This window comes from Lemur catta, chromosome 3 (assembly GCF_020740605.2).
Source record: "Lemur catta isolate mLemCat1 chromosome 3, mLemCat1.pri, whole genome shotgun sequence".
NCBI classification, from domain to species: Eukaryota; Metazoa; Chordata; class Mammalia; order Primates; family Lemuridae; genus Lemur; species Lemur catta.
Window position 1 is genome coordinate 87,671,788 of NC_059130.1, and position 14,504 is coordinate 87,686,291.

The window sequence follows — 14,504 nt, forward strand, 5'->3', positions numbered from 1 at the left end:
CCACATTTTTAATTTTACAGATTTTAGAGCTGAGGAAGCTGAGGCTCAGAGAGGTTCAGCCTCCATATCATACGTCGCTCTGAATAGCAGTGATCTGCCAAGTAAAGAAACTGATATTCAAAACCCAGAGTAGGTGTAGGTTGATTTGCACAATAAAGCCCTATCTGAAAGGCTTCAGAAAGAGGTCAATCTAGGTAGGGAACTTCTGTGGTTAGAGGTGATTATGTCAACTAGAGAACTGCTGCAGTGACTTAGTAAACAATCAGGCAATCAGGACCACTGGATTCCAGTTAGCGTGGAACTTCCTATAGCTGGGAAACTTGAAAAATTTAGGCCCTTACAGAGGTGTAACTGTAGACTGACTAAGTTGGAAAGACTCCTTACAGATGGTTGGGTACAAATGTCCCGCTTACAGATACAAAAACTGAAAACTAAAGTCCAGAATGGAGCAGGGGCTTGTCAGGGTCGCCTAGAATGACAGTGGCAAAGTTGGGGCTACAACTAGGTCTTCTGACTTCCAGCTCACAGTTCCCACAGAACTGGGCTGTGCCGTCTCTTTGATGGGCCCAAAGATCCTTTCACATTAGAATAGAATATTCTGTATCAAACAAATTCTAGGTGTGGAAACTGTGCTTTTGAGTAGAAGAAGAGGGGCAAATCTCATTTCTGCTTCTATGAGGCCCCTGCCAGAAATACAATAGTCTCTATCTTCCCACATACACAACCTCCTAAATCCCCAGATATAGCCTGCTCCTGAGAAAGTTGAGGAGTAAGCCAGAGTCATCCCTATGATTCTAGACTCCTATTGCTCCCCATCGCCTTCTTCTTCCAGGTGCTCTCTCTCTTCTCTTAAAAGTGTGTTTTTAGGAAGAGATCTTCGGTTAGTCACTTTTACCATGGCACGTATTACAAAGAAGCAAATTCCAATAAGGCAGAGGCCCTAAATTCTGCCTCTCACTGCTGTGCAGCCCTTGCACAGAAGAAATATTCTCTAGACCTGTTTCCTTGTCTGTACAATGAGGAGATTGAACATAATCTCTGAGGGGCTTGCTATTTTTGATCATGTGGGACAAAAACTTATTACTTCTCATGATCCCAGTTCCCTGGCACAGATAGGTTCACCAGAACTCTTGGCTACCTGGTGAAGCGAGGCTCATCAGGTGGAATGTCATCACCTGCTGCACCCTTCCTGCCCACCCTCCTAGTGCTACTTCTGCTCCGCCAGAGTCTAGCTGATGACTGGAAGCGCCCAGGATTCAGATTCTTTTCCTTCTCTGCATTCAAGGGAGGAGCCCTGGGCCCCACCCTTGGTCTTCACACTCATACTGTTTGAGTATAACTTGAGAGAGGCACCTTCTTGCTTTAAAATATCTCCTCCACCTATTGGGAGGGGTGAAATGTTGATGAAAGAGCAAGAGCTTTGGAGTAAATAGGCTTGGGTTTGAATCTGGACCCTGCATCTTAGCAGCTTTGTGACCTTGAGCTTGTTACCCCAGATCCTCAGGCCTTCCATCTATAATGCTTACTGCGTGCTGTAAAGGGTAGAGATCATGTCTGTAAAGCACATAAATTCCTATTCACTTAAGAAAAACACCTCACACTGGAAATAGAATATGTATTAAAAGAGGCATCCCTCTGTTTTTTTCCTATAAGTTTTTTAAAATGAGGTGATACTAACAATTTATTTTCCAAAAACCAAAATGCAACACAAAGCCTTTCTTCCTTCCACATGCTCAATATGTATGTGTTCAATGCATTTTTATTATCATTATAATTACAATTGCTGATTAATTGTACATTGAGTGAATCTACTCAGAAAGGTCTAAATTCTCTCTAAAATACAAATCTGACTCAAAACTCTCTCCTGTTTAAAAATCTTCAGTGGCTTCCCATAGCCTTTTTCCTGAGCCCAAACTTTATACTGTCATTGAGTGTTCTTAACACTCTGGTCCCAACCTGCTTTCACAGTCTGAAGTCTCTAGTGTAGTTTTTTAAAAAAGCATAGGATTTGGTATCCTGCCTTAGCTACTTAACCTGTTTCCTCCTCTGTAATACTGGGGTAGTAATTTCTATCTCACAGATTAAATAAGAGGAGCTTATGATAGCTACTAATTAAGTGCTGGCTAGTGTATAAGACCTTGACAAACATTATCTCATTTAACCCTGACAAGAGCCCAGTGAAATAAGTGCTTTTATTTTTGTATGAGAAAACTTAAACTTACAGAAGTTAAATAACTGTCAAATATAACAGTTATCAAATATAACACAGACTTAAACCCAGAAGTAGCTGCCTTCACAGTATATAGTGTCACCCACTGTGCCTTAAAGCTTCCCTTGAGGGCATATGTTTAAAAGGATTTTGTTGGCCGGGTGCGGTGGCTCACGCCTGTAATCCTAGCACTCTGGGAGGCCGAGGCGGGTGCATCGCTCGAGGTCAGGGTTCGAGACCAGCCTGAGCAAGAGCGAGACACCCCCCCCCCGCCGTCTCTACTAAAAATAGAAAGAAATTATCTGGCCAACTAAAAAATATATATAGAAAAAATTAGCCGAGCATGGTGGCGCATGCCTGTAGTCCCAGCTACTCGGGAGGCTGAGGCAGTAGGATAGCTTGAGCCCAGGAGTTTGAGGTTGCTGTGAGCTAGGCTGACGCCACGGCACTCACTCTAGCCCGGGCAACAGAGTGAGACTCTGTCTCAAAAAAAAAAAAAAGGATTTTGTACACAGGAAAGGCTGTTAAAATTGGCTATTAGTCACTCACCACTTCCTCCTTCCTTGGACCCAATGCTCTGATTACACAGAGCAACTTAACCATTCTCAATGGCATTTTTACAGCTCTGTGCCTTTACCCATATTGTTGTCTCTGCCTGAATGCTCTTATTCGCCTCTCAAAATGATACTCCTTTCACAAGAACCAGGTAGGAGATCACATATGCTGTGAAGTCTTCCCTAACACACTGGCATATCCCTCACTCCCCCAAGGGTAGGCATGAAGTCTTCTCCATTTTTTGTCTCCTTGTTCCTCTCCACGTGACAAATGTTCAGTAGATAATTCTTGAATGCATTAATCTTAAATAATTTATTATAATTTCAGTGAAACCAACCAGGAGTTTTCTTTCCAAAGAGTCTTCAATTATGCCAAGGAAAATCTGAAGTGATTGTTGGGTAACACCTAGGAGAAAAATAGCAGTGTAATTCAAACCATGTCCAACAGGTGGCACAGTAGCCACGGTCAAAGCAGCCAGAGAAGTACCCTTTTAAAAAGAGTGATACTAACGATAACTAATATTTGCATAATGTTCATGAAGCTCTTTTACATATATTATCTACATGCATTCTTGTCCCCATCTTACAAATGAAGAGGGAAATGAGATTTTTCCAAACCCCTAAAATCTTTTTGGAACACATTATTAGGTAAGGTGACTTCAAGGGTCTAACAGAGACCCTGTGATTTTCCTTCCAAGTTACATTCCTATTCCTTGAAAATATGCAAAATGTTACTTTAGGAACTTCAACTCTTGGCTGAGCCTTTAAAATTTAAATATTTAAATGGAGGGAGGGGACTGTATGAAGCATTTTAATTCATTTTCACTTTAGTGTAAAAAGTTTCAAACATATTCTCGAGAGCCACTTGACCTAAATAGGTTGGATGGCCACGGTGAGATTGCGTAGGAGCACTGAGACATGAGGAAGAGCCACAAAGATGAGATGGTGGGTGCGGAAAGGAAAGGGGAACTGTAGGAAGTTTCATTAATATAATAATTTGCCATGGGCCAGCCTAGTTCCCTGTTGCTGTAGCCATAGGGGACTCCATTCACCAAGGGATTTGGTATCCCAGGAATCTGAGAGCAGTGTATAATCAAGGGACAGTGTATAATCAAGTAGTAATGCCTGGGAAATTCTCAAGAAACCCTTCACAGCACCCTCTAGCTAGAAGCTGGAAAACTGAGAGTCAAATCTGGGGTTATAAGAATGAAACCTGGAGTAAAACAGTAAAATCTGCAATTCTAAGTTTGGCACTTGGAGTTCAGTATTAGAATCTCAGACACTGCTAGAACTTGAACGTTGAAAATAGAATCTGGAGGTTACAGATTAGAATTTGGTGGTCCAAATATAGAATCTTGAGTTGCCATTATTAAAATTTCTAGAGTGTCTGGTTGTGATTGTGGAGCCTAACTGTAGGATTCAAGTTCATAGAGTAGAGCCTTATACTTACAATATTAGAATTTTGGGGTTCTAAGTAGCAGCTGGGTTCTAATGGTAAAATGCTTAGATTCAGAAAGTAAAATCTGAAGTTGCAATAGCAGATTTATAGAGTTTAGTATTGGAATCTCAGGCTCTGAATTTGGTACCTGCAGTTCTTATAGTAGGATCTCAAGTTATTAATATAATAGTAAAATCTAAAGGTCCAACAGGGGAATTTCAGTTTCAGAGAAAGAACCTGGAATTCCTGAACTAGAATCTGAGTTTATGAGACTAGAACTTGGAATTATATTGTTTGAATCTTGCAGTTTGAAACTGGAATTTTAGTTCCAATTCTGCAATACAAATATTGGAGTTTAGAATATGGGGTTCAAAGAGCACAATTTTGAGTTCAAACAATTTTGAGTTGCCATAATGGAACCTTGAAATAAAATATTAAATTATGAAATTCAAAGATGGGAGTCTAGCTTATTAGATCCGTGTTAGAATTAGCCTTCAATAGCATGCTAACGGCTAACATTTATTAAGTGCTTACTATGTGCCAGGCATTGTTCTAAGCATTTTAAATATATTACTATTACTGCATTTAGTGCTCAAAAAAAAAACCTGTCAGGTAAATACTATTATTATCATCCTTGTTTTTCAGATGAGGCATAGAGAGGTTAAGTAACTTTGTAAAGGTCCCATACCTGAGAAGCACAGAGATGGCATCTGACCATAAGTAGTGTGGCTCTAGAGCACATGTTTTTAACCACTGTGATGGTAAGTACGTCAGATTCTAAAGTCTAGAAGAACATTGAATTCCACTACTGTAGTAAAACTTGGGGTTTAACAAATAGAACCTAGAGTTACTGTAATAGAAACTAGAGTTCCAATAACAGCATCTTGGGTTTTGATAATGTAATCTGTATGTCCAATGATAGAATGAGGGGCTTATTCAATAGAATCTAGAGTTCCAAACAAATTATTCAGTTCTGAAATTAGAGTTCCAAATGAAGAACCTCAATTTAATCCCAATAATTGGAATCCAAGATTCTACTACCAAAACTTTGGCCTCAACTCCGAACTTTCAAGTCTAATTCCAATAATGGAATCTGTGTTTCTGAGAGTAAAGCCTAATTTCATAGAGTAGAATTTTAGTTTCTGAGAGTAGAACATTGAGTTTTAATAGTAGAATCTTCTGGGGAGACTAAGACCTGGGGTTTTAATAGCAGAATCTAGAATTATTAAAGTAGTTCCTCAAATTCCAAGATTGGAAATTGAGATCTCAGTAATGGAATCTTAAGTTACAGTAGTAGAATATAAGCTCCAATAATAGGATCTTGGGTTCAGAGAGTACAGAGTGATGTTCCAAAAGTAAGATGTGTGATTCCAAGAATAGAACCTGGAGAACCTGGATAATAGAACCTTGGTTTACTAGAATATTAGAATCTGGGGTTTAGGGAATGGAATCTGGAGTTGCCAAAATAAAAGCTATGGTTCTAAAAGTAGCTTCTTGGGGCCAGGCACATTGCTCACACCTGTAATCCCAGAACTTTGGGAGGCCAAGGCAGGAGGATTGCTTGAGGCCAGAAGTTTGAGACCAGCCTGGGAAACATAGTGAGTCCCCATCTCTACAAAAATTTTAAAACTTAGCCAGGCATAGTGATACTAGCCATTCAGGAGGCTGAGGCAGGAGGATTGCTTGAGCCCAAGAGTTCAAGGTTACAGTGAGCTATGATCTCGCCACTACACTCCAGCCTAGGCAACAGAAAAGTCACTTGAAATAATTCTTTTCTCCCTGGTAGGTATAGAATTAATTTTATGTTGAGTTAAATTCATTTGCTTTCATTTGTTTTCAATTTTAATGTTTTATTTTTAAAAAACATTTTGAATTTGTAACATTATACATGGCTCAAAAGAAAAAAATCTTTAAAATGCATATTCAGAGAAATTTTTATTTCATCTCCTCTATCCCATTTTCCCCTCTCTTGATAGCTAAGAATGTTTAGTAGCTTCTAGTATTCTTCCAGTATTTGTGTTTATTTCCTCTTTCTTTCTGACAGTAACTTTATTTCAAAAATTTCAAATCTACAGAAAAGTTGCAAAAATAGTTCAATGAACTATCCATCTAATTAATTTATTATTGACATGTCTCCATTTGATTTATCTCTCTCTTTTCATAGTATTGGTGATGTTATTAATATTTCCTGAACCATTTGAAAGCAAATTGCAGGTGTCATAACCCTTTACCACTAATTGTTCAGCATATCACCTAAGAATAAGGACATTTTCTTACATAACCATAGTACAATTATCAAAATTATAAATTTTAGGAAATTTAACCTTCATTCAATATTATTATCTAATATATAGTTCATATTCAAATTTCACTCATCCCACTAATGTCCTTTAAGTTGGGAAATAATTCTCCATGAGTATTTTCACATTTCTGCATGTTCAGGGCTTTCTGAGAAAAAATTGTGGCAGGTTGGATTAAAGGATGATTGAATAGCATCCATAAAGATAGAGACTTCTGGACAGATACAGTCTTCTCTCTCCCTGGAGCTATTTGCTTACATTCCAAGGTAGTGAAGTAAAAATCTTTCCTACCTCTTCCCAGAAAGGATTTGTTTACATTCCAGAGCAAGGTATCTCTTTATCTCTGGAGGAAAGGATTGGCAGTGGTAAGTACCTTCCTAGATGAGCTCTAAGACTCATAATTTTGAAGTTTCACAAACTCCACTGTATGTGCAGGTGCCACCGGGCCCTTATTATGCCACTCTATAGAAAGTGGGGCATAGGAAACTCGTGCTAAGATTGCTATGTCAGTTAAAATGGTCTTATATTTCTTTTCTTTTTTTTTCTTTTCTTTTTTTTATCTCGTTAAAATGGTCTTATCCCTGATCCAGACCAGATGTCTGGTGTTCCCATTAGTGTGTGTGTGTGTGTGTGTGTGTGTAAAACTTAGCAGGTGGGATAACATCTCAGACCCATTATAGTTTTTTTAAATTTTATAATTTTTGTTTATTTTAATTTTTTATTAAATTTGCATTGCATTGTGTAATAAGTTAAGACTGTTAGAGTTTAAGACTTAACACTTTATAGCTGCCCCTACCCCAGATCCAGGATTCTATTAGGGATCACATGTTACATTTAGTTTGCCAAGTCTCTTTAGTGTCTTTTGATATTTGCCCCTTAACCTTTCTTTGTCATTCATCACATTGATATTTTTGAAGAGTCCAGACCATTTGTTTTGTAGTTCCCTTCTTTCTTATACATAAAACCATAAAACAGCATGCTGTAAATACTCTTCTGCACCTTGCTTCTTACCAATATATCTCAGGTTATGCTATAGCAGTATATTGAGATCTTTCTTTTTCCTTATAGCTGCATAGTACTTCATTGGTTGGGAATCCTCTGTTTTCCTGGTATGTAGCATAGGGGTATACAGTAGGAACTCAGTAAGTGTTGAGAAAGTGTATGGTTCCAAAAAAGCAAAAGAATAAGTGAATGGAGAATAACTGAGAAGAAGAGCAATATATGGCTTGGACAGAGAATAATTTGGAGCCAGACAGACCTGGGATGCAAATCCAGCTCTCTTGACATTAGGTAGTTTGTCATAGTGGTTAAACAAACAAGCTCTGAAACCAGAGTACCTATGTTTGACTCCACCACTTAGCTGTGTTTCCTTAGGAAGGCTACTTACTAAACCAAATGTGCTTCAGTTTCCTCATCTGTAAAATGGAAACAATAAGAGCATCTACTTCATAAGGTTATTGTGAAAGTTAAATGAGTTAAAACATGTAAATCAGGCCGGGCGCGGTGGCTCACGTCTGTAATCCTAGCACTCTGCGAGGCTGAGGATCAATTGAGGTCAGGAGTTTGAGACCAGCCTGAGCAAGAGCGAGACCCCCGTCTCTACTAAAAAATAGAAAGAAATTAACCGGCAACTAAAAATATATGGAAAAAATTAGCCGAGCATGGTGGCACATGCCTGTAGTCCCAGCTACTTGGGAGGCCAAAATTCTTAGAAATGTAGTTTGTTTTCAAACCATTTTGAATTTAGTTGGGATTTTGAATCTGTGGATAAGGGATTGTAAATATGTGTTATTATTTGAAGATTATATGACTACTATATGTTTCAGGTCTCCATAGCTTAGGAAAATATGTATTTTTTTTTAATGAGGGATGCTTTTGGTGCCTCACCAAGATTCTTGTTACCAGTGGATGCACCCATCCTCCAGCTGCTGCCAGTATTGGCTGATACAGCTCAGAACTGTCCTCTTCTTGGAGACTCACCCTCAACCAAACAGGAGCTCCCTCTCTTGGTGGTGAGGGAAGGGAGGAGAAGACCTGTCAATGACTGTCTAACACAGTTCCTTGTGTCAAGGGACTAATTTTGGGCTGAAGTTCTTCTGTTAGAGTTTCCTCGTGGGATTAGACTGAAGCTGGTCTTAGAATCTGCACTCTTCCTTACCTTTTCTCCATTGCCCTGTGCTCCTTCCATCTCTCCTCTTTTCCTAAGAGCAAATCCTTCAATAAGTTGCTTGAATCAGAATCCTTATCTCAGGCTCTGCTTCTAGGGAACCTAACCTAAGACATTTGGTACCAAGAGTGGTCTTAGAAAGCAGACCTAAAGGATGGGATTCTGGAGTTGGATCACACCAGGACTGTATAGCAATGTGTTGGGTGGAGTACAAGGGTCCCTGGCATGTTATAGATGGAATTGCAAAGACTTTCACCTGTAGTGAATTGGGTGGAATACAGGTGGAAAGATGGGGATGCTCAGTCTCATTGGTGCAATGTCTCAGGCATTTAAGAGATATATGGGAAATAGCAATTATAAGAATTGTGGAAGTGTCTGTTGTTAAATGCTGTTGCTTAACTTATGAAAGAAAATGATAGACTCCAATATATTGATCAACCATTTAAAGCAGGCTGGGCAAGGTGGCTCATGCCTGTAATCCCAGCACTTTGGGAGGCTGAGGTGGGAGAATTGCTTGAGTTCAGGAGTTTGAGGTTGCAGTGAGCTGTGATGATATCACTGCACTCTAGCCTAGGCAAGAGTGAGACTCTTTCCCCCCCAAAACAAACAAACAAAAAAACCTCAGACAATTTAAAGCAAAGGACCTCACTGGTAGCAGTTTTTAAAAAAAATTTTTTTGATACAGGGTCTCGCTTAGCGGCAAGATAGATGGACTGTTCATTGTATATAACTGAAAGATTTCAAGAATGGATGAGCAGACAAAAAGATAAATACTGTATGATTCCTTTTATTTGAGCTATCTAAAGTGGTCAAATTCATGGAAACAGAAAGTAGAATGGTGGTTGCTAAGGGTTGGGGTAGTGGAAATGGGGAATTGTTTAATGTGTATAGTTTCAGTTTTGTAAGATGAAAAAATTCTAGAGATCTGTTGCACGAGCATATGAATATACTTAACACTATGAACTACACACGTAAAAATGGTTGAGAAGAAAGAAAGAAAGAAAAAAATGGTTGAGATGGTAAATTTAACTTGTTTTAAATTGTTTAAAAAAAAAAAAATGAGAAGGCTGAGCTTAGCTGCTCTACTGGAAAGTCACAAATCTTTGCCTGTTTTCAGACCTAGGAGCCATCAACTAAAGGAGAAACCAGGCCCCCACAAGGAAGGACCCTGCTAAATAACCCAAATATATATAGCAGTGATTCCTTCAGTTCTTCCCCAGAGGGACCTATAGTCATTTATTCAGATGACCCTACACTAGAGTAAGGAAAATATCCAGCTCTTTTAGGGTTCTTGGAAATAGGGTCCAAGTTAACACTGATACCTGGGGATCTAAACCATCAGAATATCCTTCTATTGGAATAAGAGTATATATGGGTCAGCTAATAAATGAAGTCCTGGCCCAGGTCTGTCTCACAGTGGTTCCACTAGGTGCATGGACCTACTCAGGTTTTTCCCCCATTCCTGAATGTATGATGGGAATGAGCATACACAGAACTTGCAGAACCCTCACGATAGACTAAGAGCTACTACAGTAGTAAGAAAGGCCAAGTGGAAGCCCCTAAGACTGCTCCCTAACAATGACCAAGATAATAAATCAAAAACCTATCACATTCCAGTGGAATGACAGAGTTTAGTCCCTCCCTCAAAACTTTAAAGAATACAAGAATCATGATCCCTGTGATATTCAGATTTAATTCAACAGTCTGGCCTCTGCAAAAACTGATGGATATGGAAGATGACAAGTTGACTAATGCAAACTTAATCAAGTAGTGGCTCCAACTATACCTGCTATGCCAGATGTGATATCTTTCTAGAGGAGATTGTACAGGCTTAGGTACATGATGTGCAGCTATTGAACTGGCAAATGTATTCTTTTCCACAACTATCTGGAAAAAGAATCTCATAGAATAGACAATAGTATACATTGCCCTAATATTGTGTTCATTGCCATGCTGTCTTAGTATAGTCCAAAGGGACTTGAACTGTTTGGCCATTTTGCAGGACATCATCACTTTGGTCCAGTATATCAACACCATCTTGTTAATTGTACTTGATAAGCAGTAAGTGGCAAGTACTCTGGATGCCTTGGTAAGGCACATGCATTTCAGAATGTGAGGGAGAAACTATTCAAAGATTCAGAGGGCTTCCAGATCAGTGACGTTTTTAGGGGTTCAATGATTTGGAGCATCCCAGGACATTCACTTCAAAGTAAGGAAAAAGCCACTGCACATTGCACCTATTACCACCAAGAAGGAAACACATTTGGTACATGTCTTTGAGTTTTGGAGACCACAGATTCTGCAATTGGGAATTGCACCGGATACAGAAGGTTGGTAGCTTTGACTGGGGCCCAAAGCAAGAAAAGTCTCTGAAAGATCAAGGGTGAGGTATGAGCAACATTGCCGTTTGGGTTGTATGACTCGTCAGATTCTATGATACTTGAGGTATCTGGGATAGAGAGAATGACACCTTGTAAAACCTCTGGCCACCACATGGCTCAGATATTTGGCGGTTCATGCATTTTCCAATTTAATAGATTCAACATTTACCTATATGTACCTCCCATATGCCAGGCTCCGTGCTGGACAGTGAAGACACAAAGATATAATAAAACCTATTCCCTGTTCCCAAGTAGCTTAAAGTCTAATTTTACTTTTAACTGTTTGCATGGTATTTAATTCATCTACTTTTTTATTTAAAAAAAATTTTATGTGTAAACTCAATCCTAGGACACAACCACTTTTTTATTTTCCTAGCATTTGCTAGGATTCAGGTGATAACAAAAAGGGGCCAAATGGGGGAAAATTTGAGAACAATTTTATTAACTAAAAATATAGTTCAAATTGGGCCAAGACCATTATTATTTTATGTGAACAGCCTATATTAGTCATGCTTTAACAATAAAAATTCATTTACTGAGTGCCTTACTGGGTGCCACGTATTTCACATACATTTATTTTCTCCAACAATTCTGCAAAGTTACTAACATCCCTCTCTCCACATGAGAAAACTGAGGTTTCAGGAAGTTAAGTAAATCATGCAAGTCACATATGGAGTCGTACAGCTGTGAATATAGGGCATCCCAAATCCTCTGCTTTTTCCTTAACACCATACTTCTTTCATGCTACTTCCAACCAGTGATCCACAGTAGTCTGAAAATACCTGATTTATTTCAACTTCTTCATTTAACACTAATTTTCCACTCGAAGCCCTCCAGTGACAATGAGCTCTTCAAATCAGTCCTTTTCATCTATGATCAGGAAATTCTTATAGAGGGCATTCAAATGTCCTTGTTCTAAGATCAATTAGTTGCAAGGAAGTCTCTTAAGCTGGCTTAAACAAAGTGATAGTGGCAGGGGGAGGTGTTTTTAAGAACACAAAAATTTCAATGGCAAGTTAGCAACCCAGGAACAGAAAAAGGAGAGCTAGGCATCATTAGACAGAAATTGTGAAATCATTTTCTGAGGCTGTTCTCTCTCCAGGGTTGTCTATTCGTTCACCTTCATTCTTACCAGCTTCCACTGCTTGCATATGGCCCAACATTAGTGCTCTAGCTCCTTCCTACATGACCATTCAGTTCAAGAATCCATTATCACCTGAATCAGTACCAAATCCTTAGAAATAAATGGATTGGCCCAGCTCTTAGTCTATGGATTGGATCTGGGGTCATTGTTCTACCCTTGGTCTGATCACCTACAACTGGGGTGGAGTCACATCTTCCAAAAACGGCTATCTAGGTTTCTTGAGAAGGATCTGTGGATGTAAAACAATTCGAGAGGTGGTGTGAGCTGGGCTAAATATACTTTGATAACAACCTTGTCTTGAAAACATAAAGACGGGATGAAGGTCCTTTTCTTTTGTGACACTTTTTAAAAAGAGTTTGTAGCACTTACCTGGTTCTTGGTATGATCTTTTATTTTTTGAGTGTATGCTATTTCCTAACAACTGTAAAGCCATAGAGTTAGGGATTTGTGTCTATCTGTCTCTGACTCCTCAGAGCACCTACTCAAGGACTTTCAACACCGTGGGCTTGGGAATGACTTGTTGCTGAGGTAAATTGTATCCATAGTGTTTGTGATAGTATGCTTACTACAGTTGAGTATGCTTATTACAGTTGGCTGATCTTTCAACATGGGGTTCCCAGGGGCATGTCAACAGGGTTTTTTCCTTTTTATTGTTGTAAAATATATATAAAATTTTATCATTTTAACTTTTTTTTTGAGATAGGGTCTCATTCTGTCACCCAGGCTAGAGTTCAGTGGTGTAATCATAGCTCACGGCAACCTCCAACTCCTGGGTTCAAGCTATCCTCCTGGCTCACCTCCTGAGTAGCTAGGACTACAGGCATGTACCAGCACACACAGCCCATTTTAACCATTTCTGAGTATACAATTCACATTGTTGTGCGACCATCACCACTATCCATCTTCAGAACGTTTTCATCATCCCAAACTGGAAGCTCTGTACTCATTAAACGATAACTCCTCATTTTCTCCCCTTCTAATCCCTAGTAATTCTTTCCATTTCTTTGAATTTATCATTCTAAGGTACCTCATGTAAGTGCAATCATAACTTGTCCTTTTTTCTTACTTAGCGTAACATCTTCAAGCTTCATCCATGTTGTAGCATGTGTCAGAATTTCCTTCCTTTTAATGGCTGAATAATATCCCCTTACATGTACCTACCACTCTTTGTTTATCCATCCATCCATCCATCTATCCATCAGTGGATGCTTGGGTTGCTTCCACCTTTTCGCTATTGTGAGTAATGCTACTATGAACATGGGTGTACAAATATCTGTTGGAATTCCTGTTTTCAATTCTTTTGGATGTATACATAGAAACAAAATTGCTAGATCATATGATTAATTTCTACATTTAATTTTCTGAGGGATCTCTGAACTGTCTTCCACAGTGATTGCACCATTTTACATTCCCACCAGTAATGTACAAAGGTCCCAATTTCTACATATCCTAACACTTATTTTTTTATAATAACCATCCTAATAGATGTGAACTGTTAGCTCATTGTGGTTTTGATTTGCATTTCCTTAATGATTAGTAATATTAAGCATCTTTTCATGTGCCTATTTATATATCTTTAGAGAAATGTCAAGTTCTTTTCCCATTTTTTAATTGGGTTCTTTTTTGTTGTTGAGTTGCGTAAGTTCTTTATATGTTGTGAATATTAATACTTTTTTGAATATTACTTTTATCAGATATTTGATTTGCAAATACTTTCCCCCATTCTGTGGGTTGCTTTTTCTCTTTTTTGTGTCCTTTGCATAAGTTTTTAATTTGGTTGTAGTCCAATTTATCTAGCCAAGCAATCACTGCCAAATGTAACATTACGAAGCTTTCCCTTGTTTTCTTCTAAGCTTTACAGTTTTATATCTTAAGTTTTGGTCTTTGATCCATTTTGAATTAATTTTTGCATATGGCGTTAAGGATCCAACTTCATCCTTTTCCATGCAGATATCCAGTTTCCCCAGTACCACTTGTTTAAAAAGACCATCTTTTCTCCATTGAATGGTCTTAGCATCCTTCTTGAAAATTATTTGGCCATACATGCAAGGGTTTATTTCTGGCCTCTGTTCTATCCCATTGGTCTATGCATGTCTTTATGCCAGTATCACACTGCTGATTGTTATAGCTTCATAGTAAGTAAATAAGCTTTCAAATTGGGAAGTGTGAGTCCTCCAGCTTTTTCAATTATTTTGGCTACTCTGGGTCTCTTCAGAGTCCATATGAATTCTTGGATGTGTGTGTGTGTGTGTGTGTGTGTGTGTGTGTATATATATATATATATATATATATATATATATGTATGTATGTA